The following is a 14,888-nucleotide window of genomic DNA, read 5'->3' on the forward strand; positions in this document are numbered from 1 at the left end:
CCACAAAATTTCAGTGTTATAAAGTAAAGTTCTGCAGCCAAGGTAAAAGAAAAAAACTGCATGTGTTGCTGGAAGCTATATGACTGTAAAAGCTAGCAAAAGAAACTGGTAAAATATGTTGCACAAAAAAATGGTTAGTGCTTTTTATTTACTGGTTCCAACATTCTGGTGCAATAATTTGAGAAGCTGAGGGTTTTGTTTCAGACATCTGACCTCTCACTCACCAGCTTCCTAGGAACTTCTCTGTATGACAACAACCAAACCTACATAGAAGAATACTCTAAAGCTCTGGTGCTCCTATATCTTTCTAAAAGCCTATTAAGCAAACATTGTTGCTTAATCAACATGGAAAATGAAAAGAGCTAAAGTCAGTACAAAGTTTCATAAACCAGCCCAACCAGAATTAGCGACAAGAACTCCAAGAGCACGGACCACCCACCGCAAGTCACACATCTCAGGAGGACAATCCAATTGCTAAACAAGCTCAGAACTCCAATAGACATGTTTTTTAAAACTAAACTGTCATTTAAATGACAATGGTTTTAAAAGTGTGTTACACTTCTGATCTCAAGGAGTAGAGAGAGTTGATACAGTTTGTTACAAGCACAAACTGTGCTAGAGGTTAAGCACACTTTAAACTTAACTTCCACCATCATGTATCTTTCTACTCACAGAGACTGTTATATCCAAAGAGATCGGAGCTTCTCTGTGTGAGCAATCATTACAAATCCCCCTCCTCTCAAGAGTGCTTCACATTCCTTTTTTAGCAAAGGCCAATACCCTTCAGCCCGACCTCAAGAAGCAGAAGTGGTGCAAAGTCCCCGTGATCCGCGAGCTAACGCGAAACATCCATATCCTCCACATTTCTTTTTTGCATCCTTTTCTCCACGTGCATGCTGTGCTGTAACTTTTGTTTCATTGCAGATCACCAACCCTGCAAATTTTATTTATTCATCTAACCAGACTAGGTAGCAAAGGCAAATAATGTAAGAACAGTTTTTTCTCATCTCTGAACAGAAAGGTGCTGTTCACAGAGGATCCTGCCAGGAGCAACTTAACCCAGCAGCTCTCGATAACATACAGTATTGAATTAGGAGAGTATTAACACTAAGGGTCCTTAGGGAGCCTCATATATTTCTCTCAAACATACCTATCATTACGGATTTTCTTAATTTAAAAATGAAATGCAGCAGACAACACCAGTGATAATTACTTTTATGATAATGCCACAACCCATTTTATTGCTCTGAAAGTCAAATATATTTATTAAATCTGCATAAATTACAATATTATTAAATTCTAATGTACGCAGTACTGTGTAAATGAGACTGGTTGGGCCTTTGTACTAATACGTTCTAGCCAGCAGATATAATTTGTATTTGTACAGCTGCTGTACTTTAGTTTATTTAATAATTATGTAACTTAAGTCTCAAAATATAGTAAGCCATTAATTGAGTATCACCACACTATAAAATCAACCTTCTATAAAGCAAATGTTGATGAGGCAGCCTTATCTCTTGCTCCTTAAATAAAGTTCGGTTTTCTTACGTAGACAGTTTTAATCTCATTAGACTGAAAATTTTGTTCAACGGTATTTAATAAACCGGTTCTACCAAGAGACACATACTCTATACCGAGATACCATTTATGGGAATAAGTTATACGGCACATTTTTCAGAATCAGCGATTGGTGACAGGCTTGTTTACTGTTCATTAATAAACAATAAAGGTATCACTCCAGCTGGGTGATACCGAGGTTGCTTGATTACATTTCATTCCAATTACTGCAGCTGACCTATAACTCACCAGAGTTCGGGACATTTACTCCGGACTTTGCAGAGAACGCAGCAACAGTCCTTCACGGTGGCACCTAAATATATCAGCATTAACATTCTGCTAACTATTCAACCAGAAATTACTCTGGAGTTGTAAACTAGGGGTTTATGAGAGGTTTTATGTCATTTGTGGATTCTGATCAGATCTGGGAAGATATAAAGGATCAGTAAATAGGCTGCCACAAAATTCATCTCTCTGTTAAGCAGAAAATAAAAGTCCTACCAAAGCTAAAAATATTTTTTTTTTTGAGGAAGAACCATATGAGAAGTTTGGCATATTGCTATTGGTTCTTCTCATTTTAAGGGGAGATTAGAAAAACTCAAAAAATTAAAATCACGCATAAATACATGAAGTAATATTTCCCTAGCTTGCCCAGAACATTTAAGTAGTAAATACACCTTTTGTTGACTTTTAACCTATGAATTACAAATGATTTTTTCTTAGCTCCCAACCACTACATAATTCTACACTGTAATCCTCACTAGTTATAGAACTCTATCAGATATAGCATTATACATATGTTTGCGTACATATAAGCACACACAAACAACAAAAAAATACGCATATATTACACACATACACAACGATATTTTGTTGGCACTGGCAACTGACTGTAAAAGTGCCTTCATCTACTCTTAATCTTCTGCCACCACAATTATCTTCTAATTCTCCATCTTCTATATAGCTGCATTTACTCAGCTCTGAAACCCAAATGGTGACTGAACATGCCTTGCTGTCACATATCGATAACTCTAAAACCTAAAATCTGAGTTCTAGCTTGAGAATATTCCTTCAAGAATACTGTTAGCATATAAGACCAGATATGCTCGCCTGTAAATCAATCCTGAAAACCAAGCTTAGATAAACAAAATTCCATTCAATCTCCCTACAGGTTGGCCAAATCAGTAGCTGACAAAAACACTCCATTTCACTGCCGGAGGTTTTCCAGAGATGTGTGGATTTAGGCATTTTTCCTTTTCTTGGCTGAGACAGTGTTAACAGACTAGGTGGAGCTCAGAGCACAAATTGTTGTTAGACCAAGAAAATATAAGTGTCATATAGAAGGATTTAGTGTATAATATGTACATAATGCATAATTCATGCATGGTACAAACTTGTATTCTGCACTGTTGAAAAAGGAAAGCAATTCAAGAGTTGCATAGAAACCACTGGGCTGCTGAGCATCTTCTGGACCCCAAAGACCATTTTCCTTTCCTGTGTAAGGTTGACAGACTCAAGTCCCCTACTAGGATCAGCCCGAAGATAATAAGAATACTTCAGAGAAGTTTAACTACGTAGTACCACTGAGAGGCTTGCCGCTCACTGAATAGAAAACTGCTAGTCTTCTAGCCACAATTTCAATATTTTTTTCCTGAAATTGTTTTTTTTTCATGGCGTGTGGTATTCAAACAATATTTCCAAGCCACTCTTGGAGCCAGAATACCAATGAGTTATTTAAAGTCGTTTCCCTCGGTAGCAGGAAACAACAACACAGGATGATCAGACTGCCAATTTGATCACGCAGAAATGCTTTTCCCTCCCTACTTTCTAGAAAGGCTGTCATCATATGGGACTTAAACATTAATTCCTGGCTTCTAAAAAGTGCAAGAGTTTTGCAATCACCAAATACAAATTTGGCTAATGTTTGGTCGAATAAAAATAAATGAGAGGTTGCCTTGAAAGTACAAACTTGTGTTAATGACCTTCACTAACCTGGTTAGCAAAGGCTGGAAAGGTACTCTCCATACCAGATCTTCGGTAGCACAGTGCAGAGCTGCCGGGCAACAGGCTCCAAAGCTTGCTACGCGGTACTTTGTATTGCAGTCGCTGACCATAAACCTCTTCCAAAATTGTCTTATCAACTGTCTACACTGCAGCCTGCAAACCTTGGCAATTCAGAAGCGGCTGCAAATTGTTTTTCAAAGTAGATTTCCCCTTTCACATAGGGATGGAATAAACACAAACTCTTCTAATTCAGTAATCAGGACAGATAATTACATCCCCTTAATTGTTTTCTTTTTCCAGCTTAAGTTCATGTTGATGGGAGATGGTAAAATTAGTCCACCAGCCATCTGAAGTTTGCTGCTTGCTGATTAAAGCCTTAATTGATTCAGAATGTTTTACAAATCAATCTGTGAATTACTTCAGGACCACGGTGGCATACTGTAAGAAAGAATAATCCACACACACTGCCCTTGTGAGTGAGAATCACATTCCCACAAACCCAGAACTGTATAAATAACTCTGTTCTATGTTGTTTTCAAAATTCACTGTTTGGTAAAACCAGAGCAGAATACGGCAAAATGAGAATTAATTACAACAGCAAATTGCTGTGACTTACAGAGAACTCTTATTCTTTCCTAAACTTCCCTTAAAATTTCTGAATGGACTGCATGCGATACTTTCTTTAAATGGAAAAAAATACGTATCTTACTGTCCCCATCTTCTGTAAGTCTCATAAAACAGAGATCTAGAACGACTGTGCCTGATGGCAACAATGCGTTCAAAGATGTAACTGCTTCTGTGATGCACAGCAGTTTTTCCCTGAATCAGGATCTGCACTTTGCTTGCAGATTTTCATGCAGATTTGGTCAGTTGAGCCATGGACTGCTACCAATTCCTTTCTGAAACCTGGATTCAAAACTTCCTGCAGTGATCAAAGGTGAAAAGAGGAGTAATCTTACATTGGTCGTAAGGGCCCATCAAAAGGAAAAACTCTGGAGCTAACGGCAAGCGCTGCCCGTTCCCATTGCTGAGCGCGCGGAGGGCAGCAAGCGGCAGAGAGCGGGGACACGAGCCTGTGATCGGCCTTCGGAGCTGCCCGCTCCATCCAGCCCTCCCAGGCGCCACTCTGAGCACAGCCCGCAACCACGCAGTGTGTGGAGACTGCCTACAACATCCCATTGCTCCCTTTAAAAAAGAAAAAGCCTTTCTGCCAGGTATTTCAAAACCTGCCAGATTTCACAAAATGTCCTATTCTTTACAATATATCATATCTCTAATAACTGTAGTTTTCCTCTTTTTTTAAACAGCTATGTCTGAAAATCTAATCGGATGCTAAGAGCAGCTAAACTGCAGAGCCTTTGGACTATAGGCCAGTGCTCCTCCAACCCCCTTTCTTCCGGAGGCAGAAGGCTCATCAACACAGACAGGTTTGCTGGTTTACTATTCACGCTCATTCACAAAACTTGCTATGAATCATATAGCTCATGAAGGTTAAATTTAAATAGGAAAATTCTTATTAAAAGACATGATTGGCAGAGTTTTACATAACAAATATTACATAAATTGCATTCACTTGTGCTGAGTATTTACAAAATACCACCCACTTAAAGAGAACCATTTATGACAAACGTACCATCTTCAGCATTAACACACGGCTGAGTTTTGTACTGCCAGCTCCACTGGTATCCTGTCACAAAGTGTGTGTAAATGCTGCATTAAGATACTGAAGTCGCCAAGGTTGCTTTCAACTTTACCAAATGAATCTGAAGTGAAATGCCAGACCCATACAAACCTAAACCAGCATAACTGCCTCATTAAAATCTAATATTTTAAAGGCTTCAGTGGGGGATTCTCAGCTGACTTCATAAACCTCTACTTTAAAGGCACAGTATCCATTTCCAGATAATAGCTTTATTCCTTTAAAAGTAGTGAAATACAGCTCTGAAAAGAAGTTGCCTTAAAGCAACAGTGCTTGCAAAGGCTTGCAGAAAAAACTGCTTGGTCGTTATTCACAATAAAACCATAACTTGTATGTTTTAAGTTTCATAACATGGAAATACGTTTAACAAAATTGAAAACATCTCATCTGGCAAGTGTGACAAAAGGACGAATATAAAAAGTATATTACCTATCTGCGTTTGCTAGGAATAAACTAAATTCATTTACGGTTTTGGACCACTCCTCCTCTTAGGAGTTATTCCAGATAGGAATCAGGGTTAGGAGTCATTGCAGATAAACAGTGTTATTTCATCGCTCCCCTTTGTCAACACACGCAGCACAGTAGTATGTCATGCTGCCAGGCTAAGTAGGCTTCTCTCGCTTTTTCCATTACAAGCTCCCTTTGAGAGCATTTGCAGCAACCGTGTAGAAAAAGATTTATCTGAATTTTTAAGTAATACTGCATTTTTATCTTGAAAACATGAAAAAAATCCTCCTCAAATAGCCCAGCTGGCTACGTCTGCACGACTGGTAATGGCAAGGTATAAGCAACATTACAATCCACAACAAAAATGCATAATTGTCTCTGACTCATTTGTCAAAATAAATTCTGCATTATACTCAAGACAGGGATTCAGCAATCACTATGAGGTACAAAGAGGTCTGCCAGATTCCATAATATTTCTCCACGTTAGCCTGTGAAGTGCAAATTGCCCTCCTCGTCAACAAACAATATCTGATCTCTCATCCACAGTTTAATCAAAGGCAGTCATCTTCTCTCATCACATCTAATGCAATTCTCCGTTTTTGCTGGCAACATGGTCAATAGTACTAGTTTTTGAAATATCCCAGGCTTTCACCGTTGCAACATACCATACCAATCATATATAAGAGTAATCAATGCCCTTTCCATAAATCAAAGTTGCAGCTGATAATCCAAAATCTATCAACGTTTTCACTTTTAAACAGTCTGCCCCATTCCCAGTGCTTATATTTCATATCACACACTTTTTGAAGGGTTAAGTTTGTACACGTAAGCTTAGAGTATAATTTACAAATTTCCACTTTTCTTAATTAATATTGTATTTAACAGGAACATAAATCTAAATCCAGGCTACATTCACCCTGGGACATTCCTTTGCACTCTCATACTGTGTTGCCACGGTGCTAGTTCACGCTGGATGGCTTTTACAGTCCATTTAGGCACTGGAGGTAGTGCCAGCTCCAACTGTAAGCTAATGAAACCCTCGAGATCTACTCTCGTCTCAAAGTATGTACTTCCATTTAATAACAATTTGATTATACTTTTATACACCAAAACAGGTTCTTTAATTTATATCATATTAGGAGGACTGGCATCCCATCCGATCAGGTTCATAACTCAGCTGAGTAATCAGTGCAATCTATGTCAAAAGAACCACTGACTTCAGCAAGTTCTTCATGTAAGAGTTCTTTGAATCAGCCTTCCAATACCTACAGTACTGCTGTCTAAAATGTACTTTAAGTTCTGTTCTGTGGGAGCAAAACATTTAACAAAGATGCAGATATTTCCCTGAAGTTCTAGATGGACTTCAAATTCTTTCAAACTGAGGAAATACAGATTTTCCAGAGCAACATCCTACATCCAAAATGCAACTCTTCTCTCTCATTCTAATATGACAGTAAAGATCTTTGAAATCATTTTTCACTGTGTTTGTAAGAATTCATTCTTACATGCATGATGATACAAAGTCTATTTTGAAGTATGGTATATAATGATAACACAGTCTTATGTTTAGCTCAGTTAAACTTTAATTGCAAGAGTGGTCCCAAAGAGCTGCTAGTTTCCAAAACCTCACTCATTATTTCTATGGTTAAAATTTACATGATGTTTTGAGGGTGGAGAAACACAATACTGTCAAAGTTCAATACATCGCTTCTTAATGTTTTTATTAACAAAGTTCCTCTCAACAGAAAAAAAAAAAGGTCTCATTCTTTCCTTTTGTTAATTCCTTATAATTTTTTAGGTATTCTCTATTTGCATTAAAAGGTGAAGCCTGTCTTTTCGGTTAAACAGAAGTGCTGAGCACCTATTTAAACAACCTATCCCTTAAAAACACATCTGCTCCATTGACTATGAATGAAGCCATAATAAATGTTTTAGTATTTTTTTTAAACATTGTACAAATATCTTTGTCAAGGAGGCCATAGATGAGCTCCAACTCGTTAGAGATAAATGGTTAGAGATAAATATTACTGCCGTGGAATACCGAGGGAATGTCCACAAATGATATAGTATTAATTTGGATGAAGAATCAATGCACAGCAGAACTGTTAACATAACAATGACCACAAAATTCAGATAAGCAGAATAATTGTCTGAAGGGAAAAAAGTCCCTCCAACAATTAAACATACAATTCCTGTCACACCAAAGGTAATAAGCGATAATTGCACACTACATGTATATAAATCTTCACAATACATCCCATGGTGTTTTACAGTTTAAGAGCAGATTAGATAGTCAGCATGAAGTTTGAGATCAATACCATAATAATACGTTGTTGAAATATAAAGTAACCATGCAAAATCCTTCTATTAGAAAGCATGAGAGTGGTCAGAAAGTGATGAGTCTATACTCAAAATGCTCATCACAAAACAGCCTCTTAGACTATAAGTTCACAGGCTTTAGACATGCAGGAGTTAGACATGTGAAAGCTCTCTGCACTGTTATTTTTTTTTAATATATATATAAATATATATATATATATAAATAGAGCTGGGCTCAAAATTAAGACCTTTGCCTATTTTTCAGCTTTCTCTTCTGTCAAATGTTTGTATCTCAAATTTCCATTCTAAGTTATGCAACAAAATGAAGCTTAGATATTCAGCTAAAATAAGATGCCCAAAGAACCTTTCCTTTGAGAGATAAACTTCCCAAAATAAAATTAAGTCACTACACAGTAATTCTTGGCTGTTCTCCAGGGGCAGGGTTACATGGAAAGAAGCATTTGTCATAATCAGTTACAACTGGAAAAGAACAGAAAAAGACCACTATTAATATCCAGCATCCTGTATGCATATGGGACTTTTCAGTCCTGTAACTGCTCAACATTAACAGCATTGGACCTGGGATAACATATTATGCAAACAGGTAGCTAGATGCAATAAATTCTCTGCCCAGAAGAATAGAGATTTACAGTCTAAAAAGGGCACATATTTAGTTGTACCTCCTTTGATACAGTAGCTCCACTTGAATTACAAGTTGCTTCTTGGGGTTTTTTGCTTGGTTGGCTGGTTGGGGTTTTCTTGGATGAGCAGGGCATGCTCATTAAAATGGGAATGCAACTATCCTCTTTTCTGCAACGATCTTCAGCATACACACTTTCCAGTTGCAGGAAGCTTTTTAGCTAGCCTTAACAGACCTGATTTAATATTCATGATCACCTTGAAAAGGCTATCTGCAATTTTAATCACTCACTACCAATTACTTTCTTTAATAGCAATGAAAGTATCACTCACGGTGATCTGATAAATCCACAAGGATAGGTGAAAGTAGCACTGGGGGTGCACCTTCTTTCCCAACATTTGCAGAGGATATAACCTTGCAGACTTTTTAAGCATTCACTGTCTTTACTAAATCAGGTTTACTAGCACATGGTTCTGTAGAGTGGATCCAAATACAGCCAACATGGAGCAAACAAGCAAAAGTTTTTGTCACTCCTCAGGGGACAAAGAAAGAAGTAAAAAAAACCCCAAACAACAACAAAAAACAGAAAAAAGCTCTTTTTTGTCTTTCTTTTTTCATGCAATAGACTGCCCATTGCAGTATTTTCCCCATACAGAAGAGCAGTAAGTTGCTTGTTCTCAGCTTGTAAATATATTTAACATTTATAGCAAAGCAAATATAGCAGGAGAAAAAAAAAAAAGTAATTCTTGGAAGAATAGGTCCTCAGAGACTAGGATATTGTGTCTGCCTTTCTGGCTGCTACAGTCCTTTATTTCCTGTCACAGAAAGCTTGCAGTTCCTAAGAGATACACTACTTTGCAATGATGTTCTCCAGATTATAGCAGGTGTAACTTTGTTCCCACATTCAATAGCTAAAATGATTTATCCATCATAAAAAGGTGGAGTTTGGGACTGTGGATCACTTTGAAGAGGTTAAATGTGTAGATATGGATATAACATAGTCTTACAACATGGTCTATAAGGAAAATTTTATTCCCTGAGCAACTGCAGACTTTAAACAAAAATCAGAACACACACACAAATGCCTCTGAAACAAGTCCATAACTTTAAAAATTTCCAGAGGAAAAAAAAAGGTGCTATTTATCTTGGGCATAAATGGTACCAAAGAAATGCACAGCTCTAGAGAAGAAGATGGGTCAGTCCTAGAGGCCCTGGAAGTGGGCAGCACTGGATATTGCTTAGCGTAAATAAGTCTTCAGTGTTTTATGATTCCTGTTACTGTCATCGTATTATTAGTACCTATTTACTAGCTACAAATTTTTGTAGTATCATCAATACTCATCAAAAAGCTTTCCAAAGATCCCAAAGTACTTCTTAAACATAGAGGTACGGACAGGAACTATTCTCTCATGCCAAGAACTGAAACAACTCAGGAGGCACAAGGCATTTAACAGGGACAGCGGCATTTTAGTTCCACTCCTAAACTGCAATGAAATAGCAAAAAGAAACTTCCAAGAAATTTTTTCATGGTAGAATGCAATTAAGCTGGGATTGGACTGTACTATTAATTTTATCACCTTTGCCCCAGCAAGCTGACTCAACCCTGAGTGACCAACATCATCTTTTCATGTCTGATCAAAACCGTGTTTATTTTAGCAGCTTCCTTTCATCTTTTTCCACGCCGAAGTACTAGTACAAGACTGACTAGGAAGAAACACACTAATCGAGACTTCTATTTTCTTGGTAAACTGTGAAATGTTATTAAAAAAAATTGTTGGTGAATCAGAGAAAAAAAGTTTGTCTGTTGAACTAGCAAAATGTGTCGGCCTTAGGACAGTCTCCTGGCACTGCTCTTAGGCCGGTCTTTCAACAGATCATCACAATTTGTTCAAAATGGCATTTGGCTGGATGGCATGTGTAATTGATGTGTGCCACATTTTATAAAATGATTGCAAGGTAAATTCAATTTTCTCTTTTCCTTATTTGTGTCCTCTAAGAATCTCTTATCTCCACATATCAATTACAGAGCAGTGACAGAGATAGGAGACAAATCTCTCCGATGAACGTAATAGCAAAAGTGATTAGAGATCGGGAGAGATTAATTGCATGTGTCAGATATAAATAAAAGGTTCAGGAGACAACCCTCAGTTTTGCGACTGTGCATGCATTCCAGATCTCTTACAGACACGAAAACCTATAAACAGACGAGTGTAATATGAAACTATGCTAAAATAATGAGCAAGATTTTAAAAACCTTGGCATTTCCCATTTTGTCAGAGCAGTGTGCATAACGGATGCATGTATGCCAAAGGAGCATACACTCAACTGGTGTGCATTTTCCTAAGCTAAGGATGAGTCCCCATAACAACAGGACTGTATTAGGGAAAAAAAGAATGAACTGTTCCTTCTCTTGTACAATTTTATTTCCTTATTTCCACCGGCAGCTAAAGAGAAATAAAACAGGTCTAACTTAAAAACAGAAGAGGTATTCTGAAAACTTGCCCTGCACTTAAACCTCTCTGAACATCTGTTGATGCAACACTTTAAGAACATGCATATCACAAAAATCAAGTGTCAGATATTTAAATGTTTTATGCTGATTTTGGCATTCGAAGCTTTCTTCAATAGTAAGACTGAAAAAAATATTACAGGAGGTTTATTTTATCATCTTTCCATTGCAAAAAGACATCTTCTTCTATTAGGACTGATACATTTAAACTATTATAATGAATCCGAGAAAAGTCAACCAGAAGTCAAATTCTACTAGCAGAAGAGAAACAAGGTGCCTGGGACAGGGCAGTGCGGCAGATGCAGAAATACACTGAAAATGTGTGGTGAGAAATACTGTCAAAAACAGTGCAAAGAGGAAGAGACTTCAGACAAACAAATCTCTCTGCTATTTATCAGAAAAGCCACTGACAGAATATTTGGGTAAAGCCAAAGAAAAGCTCAAGCTCCCACAGAAATGTCTTCACTAATATTTATTATTCCTGCAGTTTAGCTATGTATGTTCTTAATCATAGTTTTCCCTCTGTATCACTTCTGTTAAAAATGAGGAAAATTTTCCTTTAAGGAAAAGAAAGGCAGAGCACTATGGAAAAGTTCTGGTTGAATCTAAAAAAAAGAGAAAAAGAGAAAAAGAAAAAAAGAAAAAGAATTGGAGTCTAAGGCTGTCGTTAAGTCCTGAACTTAATCCTATTTCTTTTTAATGAATATAATATGATTCTACACTGCAGTACAGTATCTCTTTCTCAGTAAAACACTGAGAATATCAGCCTTTGCTAAAATCACTAGCTCTGAATGATTAAAGCCTAACTTAATATTTGTTTCAAAATTTTGGAAACAAATGTTTAACATTAATTCAGTTGAGTCCTTTTTGTTATAGCTTTGTTATAGCTAATAAGTAGTTGGCTTTATAAATGCATAGCCCAAAAGCATACTTTTGTATTCAACCTCTTCTCAGAATAATAAGCAGCAAAAATTGCTGTTTAAAGATTTATGCCCTTTTGTATTAGAGAAAAATGGAGCACACAACTTCAGTTCAGAGCATCAAGCAAGACTGTATTTTTGCAGGGCACTAAAACTGGCAGCTTGACGAGTTTATAGATCTTGCGTGAATTTGACCTCAGAATAGAAATATCTATTCTCTAGGGGGTCCAGCCCATTCCTTTCTTCTGCGTACACCTGAGAGCTGGAACTGCCTATGAAAAATTCATGCAGCAGCATGTTTCAAACATATCCATGAAGGATCCTCAACATCTGCTCACTTGAGCAGACCTTGATGCTTAATATGAGAAATTATATTTGAGAAATGCTTTCTTCCAGAAAGGAAAAGGTCTGCTCAGAATCTTCTGAAAACTTACCTTCTTAACAAACCTGGCAGAAGGTTGTCAAAAATAATATTGTGTCAAGTACAAAGATGGGTAAAATGGCACTTCTGAACTCTCTCTCCCAACAAAGCAACCTAAACATCTTGTGCTATCATGAGAACCTTTCTTTAAAGAGGAAAAACAAGCAAACCTAAGTCTTTGAGGGAAAAATCAGTAACATGCTATTCTGAAATTGAACTCTTTCCTTCTGTAAATTTTATGTTTTGATAAATTAAATTGAAAAAACAAAATAGGCTTTAACTGGAGACAATCAGTGTCTATTTAGCCTCATGTAGATCACTACCATTACAGACTAAAACATCTCCTTGTTGCAAGTGGAAGCTGGGCACAGCAACCTGACACCCTCGTACTTTAAATTAATTGCAATGCAACCAAGCCAGGAGTTTAATTTTTAGTCCTCAACAGTCTGTCTATTTTATTTTTTAAAGAACATTCCCAGTGCTCAAGGGAAAAATTTATCTTCGTTAAATGATAATTGGCTTTATTATCTTTGACTCTTCAGAAATGCTGGCTGGCAAGGTTTTTAAAATTTTCATCAATCTTGTTTTTTGTTTTCACAAAGCCTGCATCAGAAAAAGACGTCAGTCTGCAAACACTCCATATCTCCTAGTATTATGAATAGGTCCTGAGACTATCTAATTTACTAATAAATCTATCGAAGCGACATGCATCTCAATATTTCACAGCTTAACAAGAAGGTCCAGAAGCAAGGCCCTGAATTGCAGTTCCACATGATTAGCACTGCAAAAGCAATTGAAGCAGGAGTATCTAAGCTGTCAGAACGGCTTACACATACCTACCTTTTGCAAACTTGCCGTTTAAATCATTTACTGGGGGACACAACTTTTTCATAAAATATTTCAACTACAAGCTAAAGCAGCAGTGCGCACAGTTAAAGCTCCCACGACCGGGTTGCGGTGCTCCCACCTCTAGCCTTCCACTGAAGTTAACAACGGAAAAATCTCAGCGGCGCTTTTTGGGGCTTCTCAAGTGGCACCACAGTTTTGCCTTGTAGTCATGTCATAAAGTAACGAAGACACATTGAGTACATCGCAGTGAATACCTCAGCCAGTTCTTTACAGTAACAAAAAGCTCTCTATGATTCTGGTTATTTATGTATTTTTTTACACTTCTTAAATTCCGTACTTATATACTAGAAATCCCTAGAGTTTCAACAAGAATCTCAAAAAAAAAAACCAAAAAAAACAAAAACAAAAAGCCCCCCCTCAAAATGCCCCAAACCACTGGCATGTGTAAGTACCACCAACTGCAGAAAAATACCATTTACCATTCTTCTTACTTTCTTACGTTCCATTTACCACTGAAAGAGGCTTGGGGCAAAGTTTCACAGAAATTTAGCTGGTATAAGGAGTATGGCCCTGAAGGAAATATCAGAGTTTTATGATGGCCTTACTTTAATGAACAGTTTTATCTTTAATTGTCCTGCCAACACTGGTAAGATCAGAAGCATGTCATTTTATCCCCCTGACAAACCAACGTCTTTAGGAAGACCATCTGTGCTGAAGAGTATCTGCAGGAGAACAGCCAAGGAAAAAGAAAAAAGCCTAAAGAACTAAGGCCCAGGTTAAGACATTGTCACCAAAGCTATAGCTGGATAAACAGGAAGAGGAAAGAATGATAAAGATTTAACTTTTAAATATTATTTTCTAATGAAAAGATCTAAGAAATGAATAAGCTCACTACAGCTCAGTGATATATTAACTCTCGCACCTCTCTAGTCGAGTTCGGGACTCACTCAGCTATGTGCTCTACTGACACAAAAAAGTGCCTTTAATTACCTTTAATACCCAGATCCCTAGTACAGAATTCTCTGCTGTTGTGGCTTGGAGACTGGATTTTTGAACCATGTTCTGCGTAGGACCATCCTCAAGAGTCCTTATCCAACACATGTCAAATACAGCCATTAAATGGAAGACAGTTTTAGCACATAGCTCAAACTTTTTGTTTAGTTCCAGCCACAATTCAGCATGTTGACTTTAATTTGCAGTATAAGGCCCTATAGCTCACGTTTGGCTTACCTCTCGGACCATACCTTTATCCTGGCATTGGTCTTGTATTCGGGCCCAGAACAGGCACCAAATCTTAGGGCATTCTCAGCTGTCAGGCTTTGACTCTGCAAATTTGCTTTTCCTAAAGGCTGGGGAGAGTCTAATTCTGATGTCCTTCAAGGAATAATAGGCTGTGCATCTCTCTAACAGTGTGTTCAAGGTGGATGACTGCCATGGGAATCATCTATAGTTCTTTTCTTTTGCCGCCCTTGACAAAAGTGGCAATATGTGTGCCTAGCCATGTAGCTAGATTGTACTCAATA

The 14,888-nt window shown here is 37.5% G+C and overlaps 1 protein-coding gene across 5 annotated transcripts in view; it reads right to left on the reverse strand.

The window, feature by feature from the left end:
- The window catches only part of SDK1 (sidekick cell adhesion molecule 1), a 432,949-nt gene that overhangs the window by 198,926 nt on the left and 219,135 nt on the right, over positions 1-14,888 (reverse strand). The window lies entirely within an intron of this gene.

This window comes from Dromaius novaehollandiae, chromosome 14 (genome assembly GCF_036370855.1).
Source record: "Dromaius novaehollandiae isolate bDroNov1 chromosome 14, bDroNov1.hap1, whole genome shotgun sequence".
Lineage (NCBI taxonomy): Eukaryota > Metazoa > Chordata > Aves > Casuariiformes > Dromaiidae > Dromaius > Dromaius novaehollandiae.